This window comes from Platalea leucorodia (genome assembly GCF_965183815.1).
Source record: "Platalea leucorodia genome assembly, chromosome: 19".
In the NCBI taxonomy this organism is placed as follows: domain Eukaryota; kingdom Metazoa; phylum Chordata; class Aves; order Pelecaniformes; family Threskiornithidae; genus Platalea; species Platalea leucorodia.
The window spans coordinates 3,582,364-3,600,598 of record NC_138841.1 but is presented as its reverse complement, the minus strand read 5'-3'; positions in this window follow the sequence as shown (position 1 = coordinate 3,600,598).

The window sequence follows — 18,235 nt, the reverse complement described above, 5'->3', positions numbered from 1 at the left end:
GCTTCATGGTTCATAGTGCTACATCATGTATGCTTGACAGTCTGCTGTGCTGTCTGTGCTGTACCCTGCATATGTTCGTGGTGGTGTGGCGAGTGGAAGTGCCACTCACAAGGAACAAACCAGAGAAGGCTCAGCTGCGTTTCAGCATTGTGGATATGGAAATGTACCCAGAGAAGTGAAGGTAATACCCACAGAAATTTTGAAAATCAAATCCCATTTACCATCCAGTAATAACCTGTTTCCATTAAGAGACAGGACACTGCACCAATACAAAAAGGAACCCAGCAGCTTCACAATCCTTTTCAGAGTCCTTATTCATCCGTGCCATTTTCAAAAATGGTGACAGATGCCACATCTGAAAAAATGCATGAATGACGAGAGGAAGAACAGAGGTGTGTGGTGTTTGCATTTTAACCACCCGATGGAAACACTTAACTTTGATTTTTTACTTGGTTCAATCCCAGATCAAGTCTGATAAGCCAAATTTAGGGATACTCAAGTATGTGGCCGTGAAGGAGGAGCTGTGATTTTTATCCTCTGAGATCATGCTCATGCGCTTTTCTGCAGGCACAACAGTAAAAAAATACTGGGTTTTTTCCTTGCAATTTCAGTGTCATTCAAGGTAGTGTTTTTTAGATGCCCCTTCAACCAGGATGAGCCATACAGGGTTACCTCGATAGTAACTACATATTTTTTCCAGAACAGGGAATATCTGTGTGCCTCCAACCCGTACACTGTGTTACCCTTCTCTGAGTGTGAGGACAGCATTAGAATCACTTGGAATCTTATTTTTCAGGGGTACTGAACAGTCCTACTTTCCAGCAGCTTCAAATGGAGTTGCACATTCTCAGCATATCTGAAAATTAGGACATACTCGCTTTTCTGCCTTGTCCACGCACTACTGTTTAAAATCAAGATGTCTGGTGCTTCCTGACTCTGTTCTTGCTAAAACTTTTCTTAAGGTGCTTGACTCTGATTTGGAAGAAAGTCTTCGGCACCTTGCAGAGCCCTACTGAAGCTTTGTGCTAGAAGCAGTTGGAAAGCCGGAGATGATCTGTAAAATTGTAGTCTTTTCACCTTTTCCCTATTTGGTAATGCAGTTTTCGCTTACGCTTTTTGACTTTCCACCCTCCCCCACTTTCTCTCCCCTTCCCTAGCATAGGTAACCACACATTTTGATGGAGGTTTAATCTCCTTTCTTCCTTCCTTTGCAAACCCACCTCCTCCCTTGCCCAAGGCAATCTGTCAACTCTAATGCATCACAAATCAAGTTGACAGTGGAGATCTCCCCTTGAGCAACAGCACTGGGAGTTACGCTCCTGCTGATTCTCAGATAGAGAGGGTGGGGTGCATTTTCCACATAAAACCCAGTTGCAGCTAAATGGAAGTAAATTTCCATTCCCCATTCCCTTTTTTGAACTTCTGCTTTCAACAAAATGAATCCAGAACCTCAGGAGGGTGCGCAGGACAGTACATAAACGCAGCCAGGTTAGGAGAACTGCAGAGGCAGTCCTTGTGCCTGTTGACCATATTTGACATCTGCTCATGTCTTTGTCCCTGCCTGCTCTAGTGCTGGTGAGCTGAGGATCTTGGGCTACTTCAAAAAATTGAATTAAACTGCACAAATCGGCCATTACTAGAGCACTCGGTATGCCGATATGGAAGCTGAAGGTGAAAGAAAGTGAAAAAGATGTTCAAGGTGACAGCATAAGGAGTCATGTAATTTTCTTTTTTTACTTCTTTCTCAGTGTTAGAAGCATGGAGAAGTCACACATGCTGAGTCCTGTCAGTAACACAAACCAGCCAAGCTCTCTGGTTGCTGTTGGACCTAAATCAGCAACTGTACTGACCTTAGGCAAAGGGCTCATCCTTTGTTCAAGGAAAAACACCATGTCTTCCTTGTTTTTATATGTATAATATTATTACTGTTGCAAAGGGAAAAAACTAGAAACTAGCCCTAGCTTGTGTTGCTTTCCAGGACTTTTTCACGTTGGTGGGAGAGCCTGCTGATGCGTTCTCATGAGAACAGACTAAACACACCATGAAAACGTAAGCATCATCTTCCTGTCCTTAAAAGCCTTGCTTTTATCTGTAAGTTGATGAGAGTCTTTGCAGACACATTTGCTAACCTAGCTAAAGTCAGGAAAAAACCTCTTATTTTGTACATGAGAACATATACATGGTTTGTTTTCCAAAAATGTATCACCATGAATGCTCAGCTTCAGAAGAAGTTGCTCCTGTCTGTATCAACAAAATAATGCACTCAGAGCAAGACATGAGAGAGAGAGAAAGAAAGGAAAAGAGGCCACTCTTGATCAGCCTCTCATGATAAACTGTTTTCTGTGAATCGCTGAATGCCAGTCTGAGCAGACATTGCAAAATCTACTGCTGATTCAATGATTTTTGGAGGCAGAGTTATTTCAAGTGCATAACCTCTCTGTGATTTGGGGAAGTGAAGCTGCACCTATTATCTAGATTTAGCCAGAAGTTGAGCACTTACTATGTTTGATTTATTAGTTTTATAAAATGCAAGGTCTTTAATGTTTAGTGCTTGGAGCACATTGTAATTTTAGCTACTTTATTACAGTTGTTGACCAATGTATGTATTATCTTCAAAGGCTTTGAGTTCCTCTTAGCAAGCTTTCCCACTCCAACTACCAAGTCAAAGGAAGCCAGGAAGGTCTGTTCTTTCAAGGAAAGAAGCGAAGTGTCTTAGGTCAAATGTGCATGAATGTTCTGGAAACACAATCAGCAGAAGCCCTGGAGAAAGCACAGGAATTATTTGCTAGCTCAGAAACTGTGATCAGTACTACTCACAACACATAATTTTAATGTCTGTTGAATAGCTCCTTAGAAATAAGTTATTAGTCTCAGAACCCTGGAAAAGAAGTTGCCGTAAAAGTATCCACCAGCTAGCCTCTTTGCTAAACTCATTGGACCGTGCAGGGATCTGACTGCAAGTGTCTCTCCAAGCCACGTCTGAAATGGCAGCACGGCAGAAGGATGTTTCTGCTACTTGTCCCTGCTTAGCCTCTCCTCTAGAGCACTTTGCCTTCAGGAACTGTCACAATGAAAACTATTCCCACCAGAATTAAATGCATTTAAACTCATTTTTGGGAATTGTCTGGGCACAGCCTACTGTAGAAATGAGATGGCACAGAACTGATTAAATAATGTTTATGCAAATACAAATGTTGTCAGGGCGTTGTTTTCTTATTCTTCAAGATCCAGCTTGTCAAAGACTTTTGGCTAAGTGTCAGGTTTATTGAGCTCAACTGAGCTAGTAGGAGCTTGATTTAGGGTGGGCGATTTCCAGAACCCCACAGAAACTCTTCTCCAGTGCATCTTCTTCCCATCTCCGACCTCAGCGATCTGTGGGGCCTCCAGACTCTCCACCCATGTATCTTGCTGCTGACTTTTATTAGTGCTCTGCTGACATCCTAGACTTCCACTTTTCACCTCCTCGTGCTCCTTAAAAGTCCCATGTTGCTCAGACACAGCATCTATTATACAGTAGCAGCTGCCCTGCTTTGATTTTACAACGTTTTGGTCCATCCAGTGCTCAAGTAGGTACTTCACTTGTTAGAGGAATATTGGCATTGTTAAAGCCGTGATATTAGGGAATTACTGATAGGTGCTGAGAAGACAGATGTTTGCAACAGCCTTGGGATATACAGATTCCTGCCGAGAGGAGTTCAGAGGCTTTTAGATAAATTGGGCAATATGGGGAATCGTTTCCAAAGATATTAAAGTGACTTTCTAATCAGGTGAAAGGTGTTGGATTGAATCTTACTAGAAATACTAATAAATCCTACAAGAACGCCTCTCTCAAACTGCAGTGCTTTTTACTGATCTGTGTTATTTTCCATATGGCACATCCCAGACTCCTAGGGAGATGACTCCCAAGTTCACAAATAGCATGAAAAGTCATTGGTGTCGTTAGTCATCAGAGGAAATATTTGCGTAACTGCTCAGATTTGAGCATGTATTTGCCTGTGTTTTATGATGCTTTGTCTGAATATTCTTTTAAACAACAGTTCATTTGTGCAAGTACTCCAGGAGAGCGTACAAGAGACGTTACGACTCGTGGGTGCTATTGAAACTAATTCCAAGCCTTCATTTGAACAAATGTTTGCAAATTCTTTTCTACAGTATTTACACAGTTCTGACCTAAGCTTCATTAGCTCAGCAGATTCATTTCTCTGCTCCAATACCTAGCTGGCCAGCTGGAACCACGGAATATTTTCATGTGGCATTTTCAAGGGAAACCTTGGGGAAAGTCAGCTGCTGGCTGATAACAAATACAGAGCGGTAAAGCACGTGTCTCGTGGTGGTGTCTCTGCTGATGACCCACATCTGAAAGGCTGACTTCTCATGGTACTTCTGCCAAGAGCAGTTTTGCTCCCTTTTAAAATGCAGTTTGAAGTTACAAAACTAAGTCAACTTTTGTAGGTATATATAGATTTTATTGTACATACAGTCTATTAGCGGTAGTGTAACAGTCTTGCAGTGACAGCAGTGTGATCAGACAGACATTGAAAATGTCAAAATGACAAATGTGTTTTTCTATGCAACTCTGAAGGATAGAAAGCAGCTATGGCATGTGAACGGGTCGTTAATGTGCACCCTCTGGACCCCTACATTTTAGGTGAATTAAACAGCAATGAGTTCTTCACCCTGCATTGTATATGTATCAGATTTAGATATTTCTGATGCTAGCTGGAAAACACAAATAGGCAATCGTCCACATAGCTGCTTTTTGCCATTTTAAAATGGCTTTAGGTGCTTGTCTGAGATAGCCGCTCGTAACGCAGAACGGCCTAGGGCTTGAAGCTGATCTCACCACAGTTGCAGTGGCAAAAGTCCATTGTCTCCTGCAGTGCTAATATTGGTTTTGGTTTTGCCATGCTGCAGATGAGATCAGAATATATGCCTGATGCTAGACTAGATAATGATATATGAAATGGCAATCGAATGTACTGAGGTTCTGATGGATGGGCTCACCTGTGTAACTCCCAGCGTCTACCTTTGCTGAATTCCAAATTGCCTCAAGTGGATCTTCTGTAAGTCAATCTAGTGACAGAGTAGGGGGGTTGATCTGTTCAATCTTTAAATGTTTTTACTGCTGTAAGTAGTACTTCTGTGATGTCAGTAGAATTTTATCACACAATTTTTCTATGAAATGAAAAACTTGTATTTCAGGTGAATATTTGCATTGGTCTAGAACCAGCTAAATCAGAAAAGTGGAATGTAGTTTGTATAGTCATTTGTATTTGTCTTTTCCCTGAACGCTTATGGTTTTGGCCAGTATTGGAAACAGAAATATATCACAGAATGTGTTTCCTGTGTTATTTTGTTCAGTTTAAACTTCTTGGTAGGAGTCAGACTTCAGAATTTAGCTGGGATAGTGCTGAATCCCAGTGGCATGGATCTGAATCTCATGTCTTCTCTTCCCACTAAATAGTTGGTTCAGTTTTAAGCTTCAGGCTTTGGCCCTTCTCTGCCTTCTAAAAGCATACTTTAATCTCCTGAAAAAACATGAGCCCGATAGCTCCTGGGTGCTTTAATTAAGTGAAATGAAAGACATTAATTTCCATAAATAGAAGAGCTTCCAAGAACAGCAACGGGCTCCAGCCCAGCCACCCACCCCGAGGTGCGCGATGAGAACCACCTCAGCCAGATCTGTGCTCCTGGAGGTGGGGAGCAAGGGGGGCTTGGACCTTATCCCCAAAGATGCTGCTGATACCGTAATGAGAGATAAAGAAGTCTGGGACTTGAGCACGCTGTCAGTATGATAAAGACCAGGGAAGACCGAAAGCACTTCTTTCACCTACCCAACTGCTGAGGACGGGAGAGCTTCCCCAGCCCGGCTTCGGTGGCTCCCTTTGGTCAGGTCATGATTTTGAGTCAAGACAGACCCTTAGTGGCCAGGGAGCTGGAATTTCCCCAAGCTTTGTTCCTTGGGCAGATTCTCTCCTTGCACTATCTTCCTTTCCTTTTTCTTCATATTCATTTATTTGTTTATTTTAAGGAAGACGAAAGCAAGATCTTAATGCTGATACTTATCTACATGCTGCATTTCCTTTGGTCCTGATTTGCCTCGAGCTGTTCTTGAGCTTTATCGTGGGAACACTACACTGAAAATTCAAGGCTATTTTCATAGGAATATAGATTCCCTTATGGAAACTTGACATATCCTAGCATTGCCACTGAAATAAATTTGTGCAAACTTACAACTTTATCTGTTCTGAGGAAGTGAGGTTAAAAATTGCGTAAAACAAAACTGCTAAAAGACGGGGACCCCCAAAGAAGAATGGGATATGTTGTGAGACAGCACAAACAATGAGATAGTTCTAGAGAGCGTGCTCACCAAGAATTGTCCCAATAGCACCAGCAAAAAGCAAGGCAGGAAGCTTCTTGTTCAGTTTGGTTGCATCTAGTTTTGTCCTATCCAGCACACCTGCCCCTGCCCCCCAAGAACGGACACCAAGATTTATCTGGTCTCATAAGTGGAAAAATATGATTTTTCACATTGATTGCTGTAAGCTCTGAAGTCCCAATGGTGATGATGGGATTTTATTTTGGCAGCCAGCACAGCATCCTTGGCTGCATGCAAGTTGCAAAATTAAACCGTGCCATCTCTGCCACCTATGCAACCGTACTTACTCCCCTTGGCAGCAGCAGAGGACACGCTTGCTCTGCAGAATCCAGAATCCTTTGTTAATGGTGCTGAAGGCAACAACTGAATTTGGCAAAGGGTGCTCCACCATCAAAATGCAGCAGATCGAAATCAGAAATATTTTTCCCCCCATGCTGTAGAATGTTCTTCTAAGCTGGCATCCAATTTGAATAGTAAAAACTTGCTCATTTGGCCGTATTCACTGAGGTTGTCTCAAGGAAAGGGAGAAAAGCGTTACTAGGACGAATCCAGCCCAGTGATGTGAAATCAGGGCTACAATTAAAACATTGTGGCAGCATTAAAATTCTAAACTTAACACAATATCAAACCAGTTGGTAGAACAATTCCAGAAAATTTATTTTGTGGCCGGTGGTTATTTCTTTGTGCTAATGAAATGGGCATTTTTCTTCAGTGAATTGAATCACAACTAATTGAATAGTAATCAGCACAGGCCCCAAGTTCAGATAAATGTTGCCTTCCTAATGCTTCGTAGAAATGCAGAATCCATTAACTATCTTCAAATGAGATTTTTTTTTTAATTAGTAGGATCTTAGCAAACCATTACAGACAGTATTTGTGCTGTCACACAAAACTTTCCTGTTTGCTTAACACTGGGAGGGGAAAATTATTTTCAATTAATTCAAATGCTGATAGGGTTTACAGTTTGTTTTAAAACTCCCCAAATAAATATAATCTTCTGATAGGTGAGTGGGCTTGTCTTTGTGCAATTCGTAGTTTTCTTTCTTGTGTCTTCAGAAGGCAACAAGTTACCCTGCTGATAATCTGTCGATTCATCTCAATGAGCCTTAAGTGCTGGGAAATTTTTTTATTGCAAATCTGCCTTTGCTTTCGCTTGCTGCCTTTACCTAAAAGCCAACGCGGAACCATTCAGCAGCACTAAATTTCCTCCTGAAAAACACCCTCTTTCCGTAATTCTTGATGCTCCTGAGCTTGATGATCCACATTAGCATTTCCTTCAGGTACCATCAAATTGCAGGGCTCAGACTATGTGCCAGCGCAGGGATGGGAGCCCCTGCCCTCCCCATCCGCACTCAGGCCTTTGCATCCAATCCATACCGCCCCAGGACCGCCGGGAGAGATACTTGAATTTATCTCTATGGCAACTTAAGAGAGCTGCAAGGTAGCCAAAAATCAGGGGAGTGGGGAGGGGCAGGATGGAATCAGTGGATGAGAAATAAACAAAATAATGTGCTGATGCGTTGTAGAAGAATGGGTTTATGGGTTATGACATTCCTAAAATATCTTTATTTAATAATGAAAACTTCATTATCCAGCCCTGTGCCGAAGTGTTGCCATGGGCCTGCTGCAACTCCCTGGAAAGATCTTTCATCTTGACAGAAGTTCTAAATTACAGCATTAGTGCTCTAACGGAGAGGAAGTTATGGCCTATTTTGTCTGTCCAGGGAAATGAGACACACGTTACTATGGAGCGGGTTATTGAAATCTAATCACTGAGAATATTAAAAATGGGGTAGCAAAAAAATTTTTTTCTGTGTGAGCACTGGGGATAAATTAAGTGATAAACCTTGAGTGTTTACTGGAGTTTCATTATTTTATTAAAAAGTAATTCATCTTTATTACAGTTGAGGCTATTATGTTTCACATCATTAAGAAAGCAATGCATGGAGACCCTAAAGCTAATTTTCAGTCCAACTATCAGAACACATTATGTTTTTATTTTTATCACAGGTGTTGCAACATCCTCTGCGGCTGCATGTGCTGACCTTCAGAAATGTTTGATCCGTGATGTTTCAGAGACCATGAGGTAAAACCAGCCGGTGCTCACCAACGGATCATCAGCACTGCGTGCGCCTGGGCTCCCGGTTCGGTTTCAGTCCTGATCTCCAGGTAGGAAGTCTGTTACGTGGATTAGAGCCGTGATCCTGGGCCTGGGTGTGCAACCTCAGCTGAGCTGTCCTCTCTAACCGCTTTAACCCAGTGGCTGAATGACTGGAAGAAAAATCCTGCCTGTATTCATAAGCGATCCAGCAGCCAGGCACGTGCAGCGTGGCTGAGAAAGTCCATTTCTGGTTTAGTTACCGCGGGTTTGTGTGAGTCCTTCTGATCTTCTGACACAGGCTGGTTTTTGCTTTGCATTTTGGGTTCAGGCAGAGCCAAACCCATCAGTTCCGCATGGGTCCCAGGTGAACACGTGCTGCTTTGTATCGAGCTGTATGAAAACTTCCCAAGACTTGTATTTTTGGGTGTGCAGAACCACCTGGAACCAGACAAGCTCTCCAGCTAGGAGAGCTTCACTTGGTCTCTGTAGCTAATGGACAATCATACGCATGAAGGTTACTCCTCATTGCAAAGCAGAAGTAACGTCATTGCAGAGTTGGATGAATACTTCTGTGAACGCTCATTTTAGCTTTTAAGCTGTTTGGCTGGGTTAGTGTCCCTGTTCAAGTCCATGTGCCAAGAATATCACAGTGAAGGTGTTTACTGGCAAAAGCCTTTGCTAAAAGGGCAAATTTTAGCTAAACACTGGAACACGTTCATAGGAAACGAACCTGGAATTTACAATCGTAAATATGCTGACCAAAATCTCAGCATTTGAGTGAGGCTTGCTGGCTCTGGATATGCGTCACCGAGAAACTCTGATTCAGTATACATCTGGATGTACATGCAGTGTAAGGGACAGCGCACAAACTGGAAACACTCGGGGCTCATTGCTCAGCCCAGTAATTCAGACTCATTTTCTGACACAGGCACTACACAAGCTGATGGAGAGCATCTTTTTTTTTCACAGCATTTCTGAAACGCGTGTCCTTGCCCGTGGGGTCACCTCTGCCGCCCGGCCGTTCCCACCCCCCGCAGCCACCCTCTCTGGGCTCTCCTTCAGGCTCTGGGCTCCCTCAGTTTTACTCTGCCGTTTCATGACACGGCAGAGCAGGGCAAGGTGTAAATCCAGGGACCCCGGCTGCCTGTGTAGCGCAGGAGTTAGGCGAGAGGAGAGCACCCTCTCACGCACGGCGCTGGTAGGGCAGAGCCGAGGGCTCTCTAACGGGACCACCATCATCCCCCTCTCCCTGCTGCCTCTGCCCACAACATGGCTCAAGGAAACACCTTCAATTTGGTCTATCAAATCAGCCCGTGCCCCGGCGATGACTTTTATTAATATACAGTAAGTTCTGAGCGCTTATGGGAGTTGTAATTCCAGCAGCCAGTGAAGATCTTTGGGTGCAGATAGTTTTCTCCTCTGGCGGGTGGCTGCTAGGATGCCAACAAAAAAATACCATTGTCTTCATGAGAAAACAAAAAAATACTGCTATAATTCAGCAGGTCATGTAGCCATAGTATGCCAAATTTGAGAGGAAAATGGCCATGTATCAACCCTCAGCGTCGGAAAGCAAAGCAGACAAAAGTTTTCTTTGACAGATATGCTAATAAAAATAATAACTTAAAGTTGCCGTTATAGGAAGAGAGGACATACGCTTCTCTTACACAGAGTGATAATTTAAAAGTAAACCCATTGGCTCTAGGGCTTGTGTACATTCCTGTAAATGAGTTTCAGCCAATTCAGTTAAAACTTTCCAGGTAAAACTACTTGTGTAAATGGCTTATATTAATTTAATAGAACTTAAACATATTAATAGAAATATTAATGCATTAAATATTATAATATATTACCTTTACACCTAAGCAGACTGCTTCTTAATGTAAAATAAATACTTTTTAATCCACTTTCAGAATGTCCGGGCTGAGAACTTATGCTCTATTAAACCACAGTAGCGGGACCGAAGCAAATCCCCATATTGACAAAACCACAGAATGATTCCATTGACTTTCTTCCCTTCTATTAAGTTATTCCCATTTATGGCAACCCTGCTTAGGAGAAAATTTAGGCTGGTGTCATCTGGCCATGCAAAAACGGTGGCAGTGGTGGCGGTTTGTGAAACCTGTGGCTAGGGAGGAGGTTGCTGAGGAAAGGCGGTGTTTGGCCCGGGCTCCCCTGCCGCAGCACCCAGGAGCGAGAGCTCTGTCCGAAGCCGATCCCGCGGCCCCGACCAGGCCTGGCGTGTCGGTTTGCTCACGCTGTGAACGGCCCGGGTGGGGTGTGCTGCCTGTGCATGCAGCGCAGGGAGAAATCGCACAGAGGAGCGTCGCCCGCACTGATTCTTTCCTGGGGTTTTAATTGCGTTTATTCAACCTGTGCAAAAAACAAAAGTCTAATTTCAAGGTAAATGCAAGAACAAAATGTATCCTGTAATTGGATTTTCTGAAGGAAAGCATACCTGAGTGTGTGTGTGTGTATCACAAAGAAATCTGGGTTTACTGCTAGGCCAAAGCTGCTCCCTGGTTATCGCTTAGGGAGGAACACGAGCATGAGGAACACACCTTTGGGCCAGGGGGAAGAGCAAATCGTGTCGCTCCAAAGACAGACTCTGAGTTACCTGCGTGAGCCCGCGTGGCCCACAGAGCCACAGGGGTCTCATCTTGCAAAATGACTCTGGGTTTGGGAGCGTGTCGGTCCAGCCCCTTGTGCCAGGGCAATTCTGAGGTGTGCCCTATAGAAACGGGCTGTATATAAGATGCGCAGTAGCGGCTGTCATGTAGATGCTAATGCAAGCGTGTGTGTTGTCTGAGAGCATTTCTGAGGACAGGGATCTGCAGTTTAAGGTTGCTGCTGTTATCTTCAAGTAATACAAGTGGCAATAGGGGATCAGCCCGAGAATTATCTGTACATTTTATGCAGACCAAGGAGAATTAATCGCTAGGAATGCCTCGCTCAGGATTTTGAAACAGATAACAATATCGCTACAATAAAATACAAACGCAGTAAAGAGAACAGACTGCTCCCGGTGTCTGGTTAATCAATGGACTGTGAAGAGACTGAGGTGATAAACTGACTATGCTCAGGGCTAATTTTATGTGATATAATATGTTCATAGGATTAGTCTATTTAAAAATAATGTTAATCAAACTTTTTATAAATGCAAAGCCGTTCTGCACTACTCATTTTCAATATATGCATTAAAACAGATGAGAAAGGCGGAAACATGTCCTTATTATACATGTATAATTTAAACAACATCATCAACTGAGTATTGATTGCTGACTAATGTGCTTATTAATTAATAGATGTCTTCATGTGAAATAAATTTCTCAGAGCTGTTCTGGGACCATTTAATAAGATAAATGGGGAGTTGTAGTACAATACTTTGTCATTAAATGTATAAGTCACATCAGAAAGAAATGTAAAGCCATGCCTCGCGTAGCTGTTTGCTGGAAAGAGCCACACAAAGCTGCTCACAAAGGCTGCCCGAGCCGGGGTGCCGCAGTGGTGGGACCTGTATTTCAGCCATCAACTTCTGCCTCTTGGTTCTGCTTATCAATCAAAAAAAAGCCCTCTCTATTTTCTAAATCAGACCAAGCAAGCCTCCCATTAACAAGGGAAGTCGGGAAGGGCCTTGCTCTGCTGCTCTCATTTATTGAAATACTGCACTTACAAATGCCGCTACAAAACCAGTACAAAGAAAGAGATGGAGCCCTAGAAAAAAAATGTTTGCCGTGGTTCAGTAGTTTATTCCTGCAGTAGCGAGGATGCAAAGGAACCAGCCATAAAATCAGTGATCATCATGAGCCCATTGCTCTTGACCTACAGCTTTTGTAAGCTCTGTAACAGTCTGTGAATCTCCTCTCCTCTCGCTGTCTATTCCCTTAGCAGGCCATATGCTCAGCCAGCAATTACCCTTTATTCTCTCTGCAGTCAGCCACTGCTTTGTTATTATTGTCTTCCTGGTTTTATTTGCTCCTTAAAGGCAGGTTACAGCCCTTTGGCTGGCACCCAATTATCTTCAGTTCCTTTCTTGTGTAGATTATTTCCTGTCTTCCATTATTCCTACCAAAGTTGTTAAAACTTACTACTGACAGTTCCTGTCTTTGCAGCGAGAGAAACCGCCGCATCAGTTTTGAGCCAAGCACCTGTTTGTTCAGTACTTCACCATCCCGCTCACATCACGTTCACCAAACTGCCGTGCTTTACATACGAAGCAGGTCGCTGAAGATTATGGATGATAGCTTGCACGTCTCAGATGTACGCCGTATCCAATTTCCTTTACTCCTTCTACTCTCTCGTGTGCTGAGCAGACTTTTTAACTGACTGTTTGATTGATGGATGTTCAAAAGGCACCTTTATGAGCCCTATAAATAATCCCTTAAAGGTTTTTCTTTTCTTCTTCCCCCCAAAGGTGCCACTTAATCAGTTCTCCAAGCAGTGGTCCTTGCCACACCTTTCAGCTTGCTCACTGTTTGAGCAGTATCTGCTGTGCTCTGAACATACCTGGCACTCGTCTGTGGCTGCAGGGCGTGCAGCACTTTGGCATTTGGGGGGATTGGCCTTGCTGGGCATTGCTTTCTGTTTTGTGCTCAAAAGCCGAACTTGGCTTTTTTTCATCAGTGGTTATTGGCATATAATTTAGGTACTTTGTGTTGGGGGGATGGGGAGAGAATGAAGACAAATTTCCTACTCTGAAACTTGTTATAAATTATAATTGAAGCGAAAACTGAATTGTGAACAGCAGGTAGGCAGTCTGGTCAATAAGCTTTTTGTGTACGCATAAAACCGTACAGAGCCATTTCCAACATCCAAAGCCATCCGTGCCTCTTGATCAACAAAGTGCCACATTTTGCTAAACCAAGAGTGTTCTTGTGTTGCAGTAAGCGATGCATCGCAAAAACCCTCCCCAAAGCCGAGGTCTCTCTGGGTTTTAAACAGCAGCAAACAAGAGAAACCTGCAACAGCTATCGTGCCACCTTGCCGGCAGGATGTAAACCCACCTTTTACGGCTGTGTATACTACATCCAGGAGCAAATGTCACTGCTCTGCTGAAGGCCACACGCAGGGAGCTGCAAGGAAGGGACTGGGGACATGCAAGCGCCGGAGCTCTCCCCGCTCCTGCCCTGTGCTGCTCTTTGCGGCTCGGCACAACTGACAGTCGAAATGACTCAAGTTTCCTTTTCAAACTCCAAGGCACAGTGTGAAGCTCACACAGTGGGAATTTTCATTTGTTTTCAATTACTGCATGATTTGCAGCGGGATCACTTTAAAAGAAACTTCCCTCCCTGTGTTTTGATACCCACCGAGTTCATTGTTTGCAAGAAAAACCGTCAGGACAATAGAAGAAGCGGAATGCTGTCCTCTGAGCATTGTATCTGGTCATGCGTTTTACAAGTATCTCACAACCTCTCTTCCATCATGGCTTTGATTAATATCTGGCTTTTAAAAAATATGGGCTCTTTTCATAAGAGCCACTTTGTATGTCTGTTATTTGCCGGCTGACAATGAGAACGGGATCAAACTGGGCAGGTAGGAAACAGCAAGATGAATAAGAGACAGAGCAGGTACACATTAAATGTGACATCAGATATAACTACTGTTAGCGTAATTGAACCGAGCTATATCCATGGTCCTGATACTCATTTACATCAGTGCTTCCTTACTCCACTCCGCCAGCGTAAACAGGCCTTCGAAAGGAGCATAAATGATTCCTACAGCTGTGCTAAGGGCGGTGTAAAGGGACTTTGCACCAGTGAGAATCAGTCTGTACATATTTAAAATAAATAGACGTGCACATAAAAAAATCACCCCTATTATTACACAAGGATGCAGTGGGAGTACCAGGGGAATGGCTAAAGTAACAAAACTTGACACCGGTGATAATAAAAGAGGGAACTAAAGCAAAGAGATCACCCCAGTCTGCTGGGTTTGGAGTGCTTAATCAAAACTGACTTCTAGTACTGCAGCTGCAAAAGAAATGTTTCTAGCCTCCCATTAATTTCCATACAGTAACCCTCTAATGGGGGAGTTGCCGGGGAGAGGAGGGCGATCAATCTGCTGTAACGACACACTAGAGACTAAGGGAAAATGCAAACTTGGAGCAATTTCATGGCAGGTGCAACCTTGGAAAGTACGGCCATTTTTCTAAGTTAATTTGTTCCCCTGATATGTTTGAAATCCATATTTGTACTTTAAAGGTCTAAAATGCAAGATGATTAAAAAATATAACCAGATTTTTGTAAGCTTTTCAGCTGTATCAGGTGATATATTAACGCCCCTCCTTGGAGCTAGGACAGCTGGATATCTTTTATCATTTGCTGCCAAAAAAGGAATAGGATTGTTTATTCTAGCGTTCACTTTCTGTCTTTAGCCTTCCCATTTACCTCCCTGGCCTGATGCTCATTTGTCTCCTAGCTGAATTGATCCCTAATACTATAGGAAGTAATAATAGTAATAATAATGGTAACTAATAGCAGTAATAATTATTATTCTTGTTATTGTTAGTAATAACAGTACTATATAATGATAATGATTATTGTGACTTTTAAAACGTGTAAATGAGTTAACTCAATTTCTGATACACTTCGGGTGCTTGCATCTTTTGGACATTTCTGAAAATTCTAGCTACAAATCGTAACAGGAACAAACATCTTCACACAGGAACGGACACCGAGGCACAGAACTCATTTCAGTTCGGGTCTTGTCCCCAGTTACCATTTTGGTAAACCCCATGTTGTTTCCAAGTGCCCGGCACTCATAGTGGGGTGGAGCAGCTTTGGGGTAAATGAGAGCATTAGCCTTTCTGGGTCACCGTTCCCGGCACTGTCTGGTAGAAGCTGTTGGGAAAGACACGGAATGAGAGCGCAGCGAGTGCCAGCCCAGGTTTCCACGGCTCCGGCACGGTGCGAAGGGAGCTCGCTGCGGGTGACCCAGAGCCGCCGGGGCGTCCCCTCGCAGCCAAGCTCTGCCGGCGCCCAGGGAGGCCAGCCGCTCCCAGCATCCGCAGGGCCAGCCTCTGGCATCCCTCCTCAAACCTGCACCCCAGTCCGCTTTTCCCTTGTGATCTGGGCTTCTGAAAGCCAACCTCGTTTATGCTGATTACTACTTTTTCTTTCTCAGCACTTAAGAACTGCAGCCAGAATCTTAAAAGTATTGAATTTTCAAGCTCTGGAAAGTGCAGGGGCTTTGCATGAGAATTGGGTACCTGCTCTGCTCAGATGCTTTTGTACTTTCCACCAAGTACCTATCTGCATCTTTGGATTTGTGTCTTTGTGATACGGCCCTTTGTGGCTAAAGTTAAGGAGTATGCTTTTTTACATGAAAAGATGCTTATTATTCTGCTGTGATGCTGCATTTATGTGATGGTTGTGGCATCTGGAGAAGCTTGCTGTGACTATTCTTATGTTCTGTTTTAGATACCATTTTAAATACATACCCTTCCCCACCTGCCCCAGCTTAAAAATTCTGTTTCAGCTACACCTACAAACTTCACACTGGCTTAAGTGCCTTGGGTTTTTCCTGCTACCCTACTTGGCTCCCATTAGCATGCTTAAGTAGATAAACAAAATAATTGATCGTCTAAACGAGATTGCAGGATTCATAAAGGTTCAATTATGTCTTCCTAAGTCTGATCTCAAGTCAGTGTAATGAAGTATCTGCCTAATTCTCAGTACATCATCAAAATCAATTTATTGGAATCAGATGCTAGAAAGAAGGTAGTCAGTATGATTTGAAGTATGAAACAGCAGCTACAGGGGGAGAGACTAAATACACTAGAGCTGAAATGTGGTTACAACCTCCTCTTCTGAGTTATTTCTCTGATGATTACATATATAACTTGAGGGCTATATGTTTTATCCCTAGGGCTTTTAAAAGCTTGGTTCTGACTTCCGTACTCTCATAGAGGAGTTCAGAAACACGGCTGACTTCAACAGAGCCGTCATTTTTGGCTCAGTTTGGCTGTGCTTTCTCTCGAATGTCGATGTCGAAATCTCTGATGTTGAATAGTCCTTCACTCCTCTATCAGGTCCAAAGGGTAAAGTAAGAGTGAGACAGGCGGGTTTTAAAGCTCTTTTAATGCAGTGAAAGTAGATGCTGTGAAACCTAATGTCTGAATAGTGAAGTTAGAAAAAATTAACTTGGAAATAAGACACACTGTTTAAATGAGGAGAACAGACCTCTGGAGTAAATCCCTAAGGCACAGAACAGATTCACCATCACTTGCGCCCTTTATATCCATGTCATTCATCTTTCTAGGTAATTTAACAGCAGTTTGAGAGGGGGCACGGCATGGGATGTGTTAGCCTGTTACTCCTGTGATCAAATGAGGATGTCAGCTCCTTACCGAAATGAGACAGGATTTGGGTACGTAACTCGCTTGCAACTTTTGAAAAACCTATTGGAGATTATAGGTTTTGAAAAACCTATTAGGTGATAAAGTTTGGTTGCTGTCTTTCCTTCTTTATCTGTAGTACCAGTTCCATCAAACTGCATTGGTTTTCTCCTGCAGAATCCAGATACTTCCACGTAAGATGGGTTCACTGTCAATACCTGACAGGCCGGTGCAGAGAACAGTTTGCATTAAGAAAAGAGAGCTCGGGTTTGAACAGCGCTGGAGGCTCGTTCAAAGTTTTTCCTTCCACCGGCCTGTTTTCTCGCTCTCTCTGGTGATTTAGGATGTGGATGTTTGCTCCTTGCCATCGTGTATTTACGACTCTGTAGTGCTGGTGATCTACAAAGCAAGGCACGTTCCTGCTGAAATCGCAATGTGTCTGAAACTTCTTGGACCTCTCCAGTGGAGACCAAATAAGTAAGAGCTAGCTCTGAAATCCAGGCTCCCTGAGCTCAGGGGGAATGTGCACCTTTAATGAGACAGCACAATATCTTCCCTTTTGCTGGTAGGTTTTAATACTCGTTTCCCGTAAGCTGACAAACCCTCTTACCGTCCATCCAAAGGAAAGGACCTGTAAAAGGCCATTGAATTTCACAGGCCATAAAGTTATCTGTCCACTTCTTGCATTTCCTCCCTTTTTGTTTATGATTTCAGTAAAATCTCTAAGCCTGCAATCTATATTTTGCCTCTGAACATCCATAATGCAAAGCTGGATTCCAATCACTTGTTCGCTGAGGAAAGCATCAGCAAAAAAGCCGGCTGAGTTTGCAGTGTGGCTTTCTGGAGGTGGGCGGCAGACGGGGAGTTTGGGCTCTCTTCCCCACAGAGGCAGCTTGTGGTTACAGGCAGAGCGACCAGCCTCGGGACTCCTCTTCCCATCCCTGCCATCAGTTCTGTGCCACTGTTCAGTAACTTCCAAAGTCATCTAGCAGCAATAATGTTGCTGTTTTATAGCAGTATTTTTGTATGTAGGAAATGGTGGTTTTGAGAAAATCCAGGTACTTATTACTTCCTTTCTGCCGTCAGGTCTGCAGTTTGCCCTTTGAATAGCTCCCATTTCCTCTTCTGAGAATGGCTCTGTGCATAAACAAGCCCTAGATTAAACACAGGAAAATACTGTGACATTTAAAAAAGATGTAAATAGAATAACTCATTTTGCCATCTAGATGAGAGTCTCGGGTCTAACATGTACATGTGATTCTGTGGCTTGTTCGTATCATTACTTTTCACCTCTGCTCATAAACCTCCACCTAGAAAATAATGTAATTTAATTAGGAATGTGGAATTAGCCTCTTCCAGTCACACTCGGTTAAGCTGAATCAGTTTGTAAATTCCATTGTCATTGGGGCTGAAAAAAAATACG